Source organism: Hesperophylax consimilis, chromosome 15 (genome assembly GCF_061612785.1).
Source record: "Hesperophylax consimilis isolate HC1 chromosome 15, BYU_Hcon_1.0, whole genome shotgun sequence".
NCBI classification, from domain to species: domain Eukaryota; kingdom Metazoa; phylum Arthropoda; class Insecta; order Trichoptera; family Limnephilidae; genus Hesperophylax; species Hesperophylax consimilis.
Genome location: NC_142850.1, coordinates 28,682,072 through 28,690,924, shown reverse-complemented (window position 1 = coordinate 28,690,924; position 8,853 = coordinate 28,682,072). Strand labels below are relative to the sequence as shown.

Here is an 8,853-nt window from a genome sequence, read left to right as displayed (position 1 = left end):
GCAAATACAATTCCGTTTCCAAAAATTGATAGCAGGCAAAAAAAATCCCATTACGTGAAGGCGATTATAATAAAAATGTTTTCATTGCGTAACGTACTCCCTATACGTAATAGGGAAGATTACCAACTAACGCTGGATGAGTTATGGAACACAGAATTCAAAAAACCTATTAACCACAATTACCCTACTAGACATAGAGAAGCAATAATGTTTATATTTAACAAATCACAAAATGTTTACGGAAATGGAATAAAGAGGCATAAAATCCCTGAAATGTTTAACGCATTACCTGAACACATAAAAAGAGAGACATCTATCTTTAAAATAAAAACAAAAATCAGGTCTTTCTACCTCTGTAGAACATGAAAACGTATATCTATGTATAAATGAATTTATAATACCTAATATGCAATATTTAAAAGACGTACATATGAGATGGACGTCGTAGAAATCAAACCTAGTTTTAGTATACTGCAAAAAAATTTGTAAAATGCATCGCATCAATGAATAAATTAAAGTTATTTGTTAAAAAAAATGTATGATAATACCTTTGCTTATTGAAAAATTGTAAAACTGAGAGATTTCTTACAATTAAACTGAATACTACTCAGTTTTGTGAGACACTATGTAAAATACAAATGTAAAAAACAACTGAATAAATAAATAAATAAAAAGACAGTGCAGTTTTGAAGGGATCTTAAAAAAACGGCGCAACTAAAAGAAATGGGGTTTATTTCATTGTATTCGGTACATCATGCCGTTTTATGCATCAAGTCTTGAAACCGACACCAGAAAGATAGTGGCCCCCAGAAGCGATACATTGATGAAGGCGAATTCTGTAGTTTTCGGCCGCATTTTGGCACATCTCGGAGATTCCCTCCTGAATTCGATCCTTCAGTTCTTCCAAGATATGAGTCCGAGGAGTTTCCTGACACAATGAGACCCCTCCCAGGTTCCTACCCCACCACACGGGATGTACCAGCCCTTCAAAACTGCACTGTCTTTACTTGTTTTGCTACACCCTATGTTTTAGATACAAAAAAGATCCTCCTACAAAATTAAATGTGTCAAGCTGTACTTCTAGCTAGCTACACCATTCAATTGAGTTACTAGTATGTATTCACAATAACAAATGCATATTATTTACCTTTCAAAATGGCGGGGGACTTTCCTGAATGTAAAGTGACCTCTGTATACGTTCGAAGTGCACGTCAAGTTAAAACCAATGCTAATATTAAATCTTATAACATTATGATTCTATTTAGGTAAGAATACACTCATGCATAAAGTCATCATAGAACTAGCGACTTGGTAAATTAGCTCATATCCTGTAGACAGGGTAGAACTCCTGATAACTTTTATTAATAGTTTCTAAATGGACACAGCAGGGCTGTCCGAAAAGTTGGCTAGTTGCGTATTACCCCAAAAGTCCAACAACCTAACACATTTGGCCGGGAAAATCTTAAATCATGGTTTTTAATATAATTAACTCACACGATTACAGCTACCCGATTAGAAATGTTTTGAGGAAGTGGATAGGAAAAGATTGGGATGATGGAGGTTTGTGAAGTCTGAACCTATACAAAATGTTATCACTGACTTATAACAACTATATTCCTCATAAATCCTTACGTCGTCTAATTCCGTGTCAGTTTTGACATCTTTAAAATGATTAGTGTTTTGGCTGCGTTGCATATTTCTCAGTAGGTAGGTAGGTACTGTCGCTGGCTTTTCGAGCCTAAACTCCATAATGTAGTAATGTACACATTTGACCTGGTAACGTTAAAACGAATTGCGTCTTTTTTAAGTGTAATATATATACTTTTTTAAATAATTAATCAAATTAGAATATGTTTTGAAAAATACTGCACCCCCTGCAATGCACCGCCCAGAGCGACCAGTTTCAAATTACGCCTACCTAATAACGGGTCTGGCAACATGTCCTAAAAGCTTTTCTATTTACAAGAATTCGACTCTGTTATCCCATGCAAAATATCAACGTTAAGTCGACTATATAACAATGTATCCTTGACACGTTGTCAATACTGGGGAAGCTTTTGTTTACCAACCAGTTGAGTAACACTCGGAAATGGGGCCTGTCATGGAGAAATTATTACTTTCAATTTCCTGCTGCGGTTGTATTTCAATTCAGGCGGGTTTCTCATTGTGCGGAAGACATTGGCTGAATGCAAAACGGCTAAATAAATGTTGCCCATTAGACGGATTCAGTTGTAGTGCATATTGATATCTAAAGAAGTAATATAAAGAACATACTAGTCAGTGGCGTTTCGTGCAATAGAGGAAAACGAGAAAATACTAGTAAAAGGAAGCTAAAGTTACTTTATTTTATATATATTAGGTACCTACTCATATATTTGTTCGATTTCACTAGAACTGGTTGTCTTCACAATATTATGTATCTCATCATAATATGTAATGTATTATTTGCAAGTGCGCGGTGGCTGGCCCAGCGCGGATTCCCGCTCGCCAAGCTACTAGCTGCTAAACACTCCAAAACGCAGTAGGTTAACAACTACATATGTCATGAGGCAGATGTAGGGCCCGCCTCAGAGAGCCGTTGATTTCATGTAGGAGGAGGGGGTGGGGATGTCACATGGAATCGAAATGAATGGTAGCCGATATGGTCACGTTGTGTTTAGCTGGAGGCGCGCCTCAAATAACGAACAGTTCCAAAATAGCACCGATCATTTACGATTGGTTTTATGATATGCGGCAGTTCGGACAAAGTAGGAAGTACTGCTATTTTGAAATTACTGCGAATTATTTGCAGTTGATAGTAGATCTGTTTTTGTGTGCGAGTAATCAACTTGTTGCATTCTTACTAAAAAAACGTGGTGTAAATATTACGCGGTCAGAACAGTGAAAAACTTGACATATTACTATGAAATTTGTTTGAATAAAACGGTCTTAAACCAGACTCGAAGCCGGCTTTTCCTCATCAACGTTGAACGGGCGTGTAAGACTCTAATTAGTAAGACGGTTAATGTTTAACAATGCACATTATAGATTGACATTTGGCGTTATTAGTTAATTTCTTCGTGTTTATTAGTTTATTGCACGTTATTATTATAGTAGATGACTTCTGCGGTAGTGAACATATCAAAAGTTGAAAATGCAAAGACGTGTTATTATTCTCTCCTCGCGAACGCTTCAAAACCTAAAAATCCTAAAATAAACTCATTTGTCCAAAGAAAATTGTGGATGGTAAAATAGGTACAAACAGTCTAAATAGAGCACAGTAATTATAATATTATGCTAGGAATACAATAGAAAAAAGTTACTTTTGGCGTTTCATTTTTTTCTTCCAATTGCCAACGTCGTTCCACTATGTCACGCGTCAACTCGATATTTTAAATAAATCTAACTTAAGTTGATATCGAAAATTCAGCATCTAGGGGGGGTCGGGTGCTGGCCGCTGGGGGCGAGGTGACCATTGAAATTATTTTCTTTTCCGGGGGGGGGGGAATTTGCGGCAAGCAAGAATTTCTGAGATAAAAACAAGGATTTCAATACAAAAATAACCGATTGCTGTAGAAATAACTAGATTATCTGAAAAACGAGCTAAGAAGCTAAACCACTATTTTGGAGCTGACGGCCTCAATTTAGAGCTAAATGTAGCTCTAAAAGAGCTGAGTTGGCAATATTGGTCCCGCGGGCTGCAGGCTACTGGAGACAAGTCCGCTCGTCTCAGGGTCATCGCCTGATGATGCATCATAAACGTACTTATTATAGTTAGAGAGCTAATCGCCTTGTTACTACCAACCCGTGAAAAATTTTCCCCTGTCTCCCCTATGGTCACTGATTATTTTGCTGACTTAAAAGATCATCTCGTTGATTTGATCTTCCGCTAACGAGGTATGTAGGTATAATTATATGCTTAATTTCAATACTAAAAAATGTATGTTAATCTCTCCCCAGTTTTCAACCCCACGAACCGCCACTGCTACTAGAATCATTATTACATACATCTTATCCCCTTATATTTTATGCCTAACTATCTAATGGTGCGATACATTTGCGAACTGGAACGCGAACCGAGCCACGAATTACGGGAAAGGAACGAAGCAACTGCAAGTGATCTATTGCGATTGCTTCGTTTCTTTCTCCTAAGTTGAGTACGTATGTATACGTATCATAATGTATCGTGAAACTAAAAAATCCTTTACAGCTCGAAACTTTGAAATTTGCAGACGGCCAATGGATTAATTGGGAGATTATTATTCGTACCCACAAAAACTGCACTAACTTCGCCACCGACTGCAAAGTTAACTGTGTCGTGTTATTAATATCACGATGAAATTTGAACACTTACTACGCTGAACGCTTCAGACGAGAATTTCCGAAGGCATTGAAATCTTCAAATCACATTCGCGTGATCATGATGTTCGAATAAGTTATAGTAGAATATTGTTAAAACATTTCGTTTAAATTTGGATATTTATTTTACTCTCAGAATCGGATATTTCGATTGGAGTTCGTTTATTTCCTTGTATTGATTTTCTACAAAAAATAATCCATGTAGGTATGTACTTTACTCGCAAATTACAAGCATTACAAGGTAGTCCGCTTTCAAGTACTGTATTAACATCGCGTCTCTTATATCCCGTATGGTCTAGTGGCTAGGATAGCTGGCTTTCACCCAGCAGGCTCGGGTTCGATTCCCGGTACGGGAAACCTTTTGCATTTATTTATCCAAAATTATTTTTTTTGTAATCAATATTTATTTTTAGGCAGATGATTTCGATGATTAAAAATAACTTGTTAGTCAAAACTCTTCACCAACAAATATTATTTTACGATCGCCATAGATACAAATTATATTTCTTGATTTTCATATCACAAGACATGAAAATAACACGTGGTGGTAAAAGAGATATTTATGCAAAAATATTTTTTTTACCCTTCATAAATGTTTGCATTGTATAAAATCAATGTTCATCGAGGAATCAATTTTATTTTTCAACCTCAAAAAACCAAAGAACGGCCATTTTGTAAAATGTAAAGCGAAACGAAAAACGTTTTTGTATTGAAAATTATTAGTTGTGTACTATTTTACGAAGGGAAAATTTGATAATAATGACTCAAGGATTTGCAAACCTACCAAGGAGATGCCAAGGAGGAACTAATGAATAAGATACCGAACTAAATAATTGCAAAAAATTGTTTTTTCATGACTTATTTACTGCCATCTGTACATATATTAAAAAACTAAAATTAATTAAAAACATCGGTACACAATTTGGTGTGTACGCCATCTATGGTTTAAAAATAATAATAACTAACTTGGGGGCAGTCCACATCGAACGTTGGATAGTTTGTGATGAAATAGAAAACCAATAAAATCAAATATGGGAAGCTATGTAAAGAAATATTAAATATTATTAGTAAGTGTTTTATTATATTCTCTTTCTTTGTAACAAATAGACATAATGATATGCTCACTGGGTTTTCCTTTGCTGAGGATTTCATACATATTATTAAAATTTAGCAGGATGGATAATATATAATATAAAATAATTATAAATATTTTAAATTTTTTTTTTGTTGAGTTGAGAGGTTTCAATTTCAGTTTGTATTTGGTGTCAGTATATTATCTATTTTGGATCTCCCTATGTTTTATAATATGCGTGGGATTTTACTGTAGAGTTTAGTACCATAATATAGGAAGCTTTTTTCCCAAATGTTATATTTGTAGTTGCTTTTTGGATATGTTTTTGACATGGAGATCTAGTGTTTCTAATATGTGTGTTAGTTGTTATTTCTTGTGTTTTGTATTTACGAAATGAGTATTATATAATGTAAAGGAGTATTATGCCTCAGCACGGGTAAACAACCCAGTGAGGCCAACATTACTAAATTGAAATATGAAATATTGTAAAAAAAATGTATCAACAATAAAAAAAAAATAAAAAAAAAAATTGTTTTAGAATAGAGTTGTTTTATTTTTATTTATATATACGCCTTAAAAAGGCTTTTACATAGAATTGATACATGATGCAGTGTACATAGGAGAATATCTGTATTATACAGGAGATACTGACAGTAAATAGATGTAATCCATTGCAAAGAAGGTACAAAATACACAATAGTTAAATTAAGATTACAAGTATAATGATAAAATATTAAGAAATAATTTTTTTTTAAAAACGTAAGAAAAGAAAAAAAGTTTTAAAACGTAAGAATAACATAAAGTAAAAAAGAAATTACAACAACACTACATATAAGACAAATCATTAAACTAATTTACCAACGCTACTCTAATTTGTAGGATTCAACAAAGTGTTGGTATAGATTATGCTTAATTCTATAAATGGAGTCAATAAATAAATCAATAGCACCCCCATACTTTTAGCCCAGATCATGCATCCTATTGGTCAGTGAGTGTGTCTGATAGTTGGTCGTGAATGTATTGCAGAAGAATGTTATATTTTGTCTTGTATTCCTAGTCGGCACATGGAGTTTAATAGTTGCAAGGATGGCAGGACTATCAATTAAGTTGTTGATGATTCTGTGTAACACAACAAGGTCTGAAATAATTCTGCTGTCAGACAGTGTTATTAGATGCAATTGATTCATCAAACTGACATAATTAATGTAATCAACAGGAATTCTGAGCTTAAAATTTACGTACGAAATTTGTGCTGAAGTTTTTCTATATTATTTTAGTGATATGATTTTGAGTTTGTTGAAGATTTCGTCAGTGCTAGTTCTTATGGTTAAACGCAACGCTCGTTGTATTCTACGTGTTCACAGATGGCGTTAATTAATTAATTTTGTTTAAATACGCTTTTGCAAGGTATTGCTTTACAGTATTAAGACAAATTATTTGTTTGCGCCCTCATATATGCAATATGAATATGAATAAATAGTTTTGTCCATATAAAAACTCAATTCTATCGAGAAAGGCATACAAATACAATATTGGATTGAATCATCGGTAAAATATTGTATTTGTGTGCCTCTCTCCAAAAAATTAAGTCTTTAAACGAACAAAACTATTGATTCATATTCATATTGCGTATATACGGGCGCAAACAAATGATTTGTCTTAATATTGTAAAGCAATACCTCGCAAAAGCGTATTTAAACAAAATTAATTAATTAACGCCATCTGTGAACACGTAGAATACAACGAGCGTTGCGTTTAATCTTAAAGGGACTTTCAGAATAATTTTCATTATGGCTTTTTGGGTTTTAATTAGTGATTTTAGGATATTGTCATTTGCACTGCCCCATCCGATAATACCTTATTCTAATGAGAGCAATTGGCAAAGAACCATGTAGATCTTTATTTTTTAACAGCCTGTTTCTACTGAAATTGTGGATAATCCCACAACTTTCTTTTAGCTCATGAAACTACGCAGATAGGTTTTTATAAATTAAATATTTGAGAAACTCCTCTCTGCCTTTGAAACTGATTTCGTAAAATGAAAAGGATACGAAGAGCTACAAACAAATTAGATAAACCATTCTCTAACTTGTTTTGGCGCATTAGTTCAGGACAAATCATTTAAGTCTTTAATTTTTTGTACTCAATGACTTATTCATGAAAGTTGCCATGTTAATATCCTTTAGAAAAGATGAGTTTTCTTCAGGGCTATGCAGGGTTAGAGCCGTTTCTAATTTGATACACAAATCCATGAGTTCTTTTGAAGTTTTCTTTTTGAGGTCATATTTTGCATAGAAAATCAAGTAATCCCTCAATTTTTATATCAACTGTGGGAATCGTTCTTTTACAGAACCAATTACTATGTCAAATATTGGAAATAAGCAGAGATGTGCAAAATGGGTACCCAAAACCATTTGAAATGCAAAATGGAAATGGGTCAAAACTTTTCCATTTGGAAATGCAAAATGCAAAATGGTTTTTAGAAAAGCATTTCAAATGCAAAATGCAAAATACCTATTTTCAAAATGCATTGAAAATGCAAAATGGTTTCTCAGGTCAAACAATTAAAATAATTATAGAATTTTTACACAATTTTGTCATTAATGGACATCAATGTAGAACAAACATATAACATGATGGTAAATCCAAAAACACCACGACTACAGATTATGAAAAAACAATTTTGCGCGGGACTAATGTTGCCAACGTAAAAACATAGAAACTGCTATCTAACATTTAATATTACAGCGTCATGGCCCCATGTTCAGTATTTGAATCAGGATTTTTTGTAATGGTATCACTCAATTGCCAGTGCTACTACCAGGGAGCAACTTGATAAATATAAATTATCTCTCATAGCGAGGTTGAGGACCGACTGATATTTGGGGCTTATGAAAAAAAGATGAGTGGAGATGGTAGGAAGAATGTTGCAAAAAAGCATTTAAAATGGAAAATGCATTGAGAAAAGCATTTAAAATGCAAAATGGTTTTTAGAAAAGCATTTAAAATGCAAAATGGAAAATACTAATTTTGCATTTTGCATTTCCATTTGAAATGGATTTATTTGAAATAAAGCACATCTCTGGAAATAAGTAATTTAATTTGAACACGCTTTGTGGTCAGCGATAGGCTCATCTTCTCATTCATCAAACAACAGTAAAATCTGCTTAAAATTGATAGCATCAACCAAACCTCTATTAAATTCCAAGTCACTCTTCATGTTTTTTTCAAATACGCCTCTGACTTTTAAGCCCATTTACTATTTTCTCAACCTTCAATTAGCTCAATTTTTACAATATTTGATTACAAATTTATTTTAAGTCTACACATTTGCCGCCCATTTAACGCCTTATGGCGAAAACGGCCTGGGTTTTGATCAACATCTTACCTTCAAATTCAAATAACACAATACGTACAGTAGAACCCCTTTAGGTACATTTCAG

General features: G+C 33.7%; 1 non-coding gene across 1 annotated transcript; it reads left to right on the top strand.

The window, feature by feature from the left end:
• Nucleotides 1-4,622: 4,622 nt before the first annotated feature.
• TRNAE-UUC (transfer RNA glutamic acid (anticodon UUC)) lies at nt 4,623-4,694 on the top strand. Its single transcript has one exon. It is a non-coding gene; the product is annotated as a tRNA-Glu (tRNA).
• Nucleotides 4,695-8,853: the final 4,159 nt, after the last annotated feature.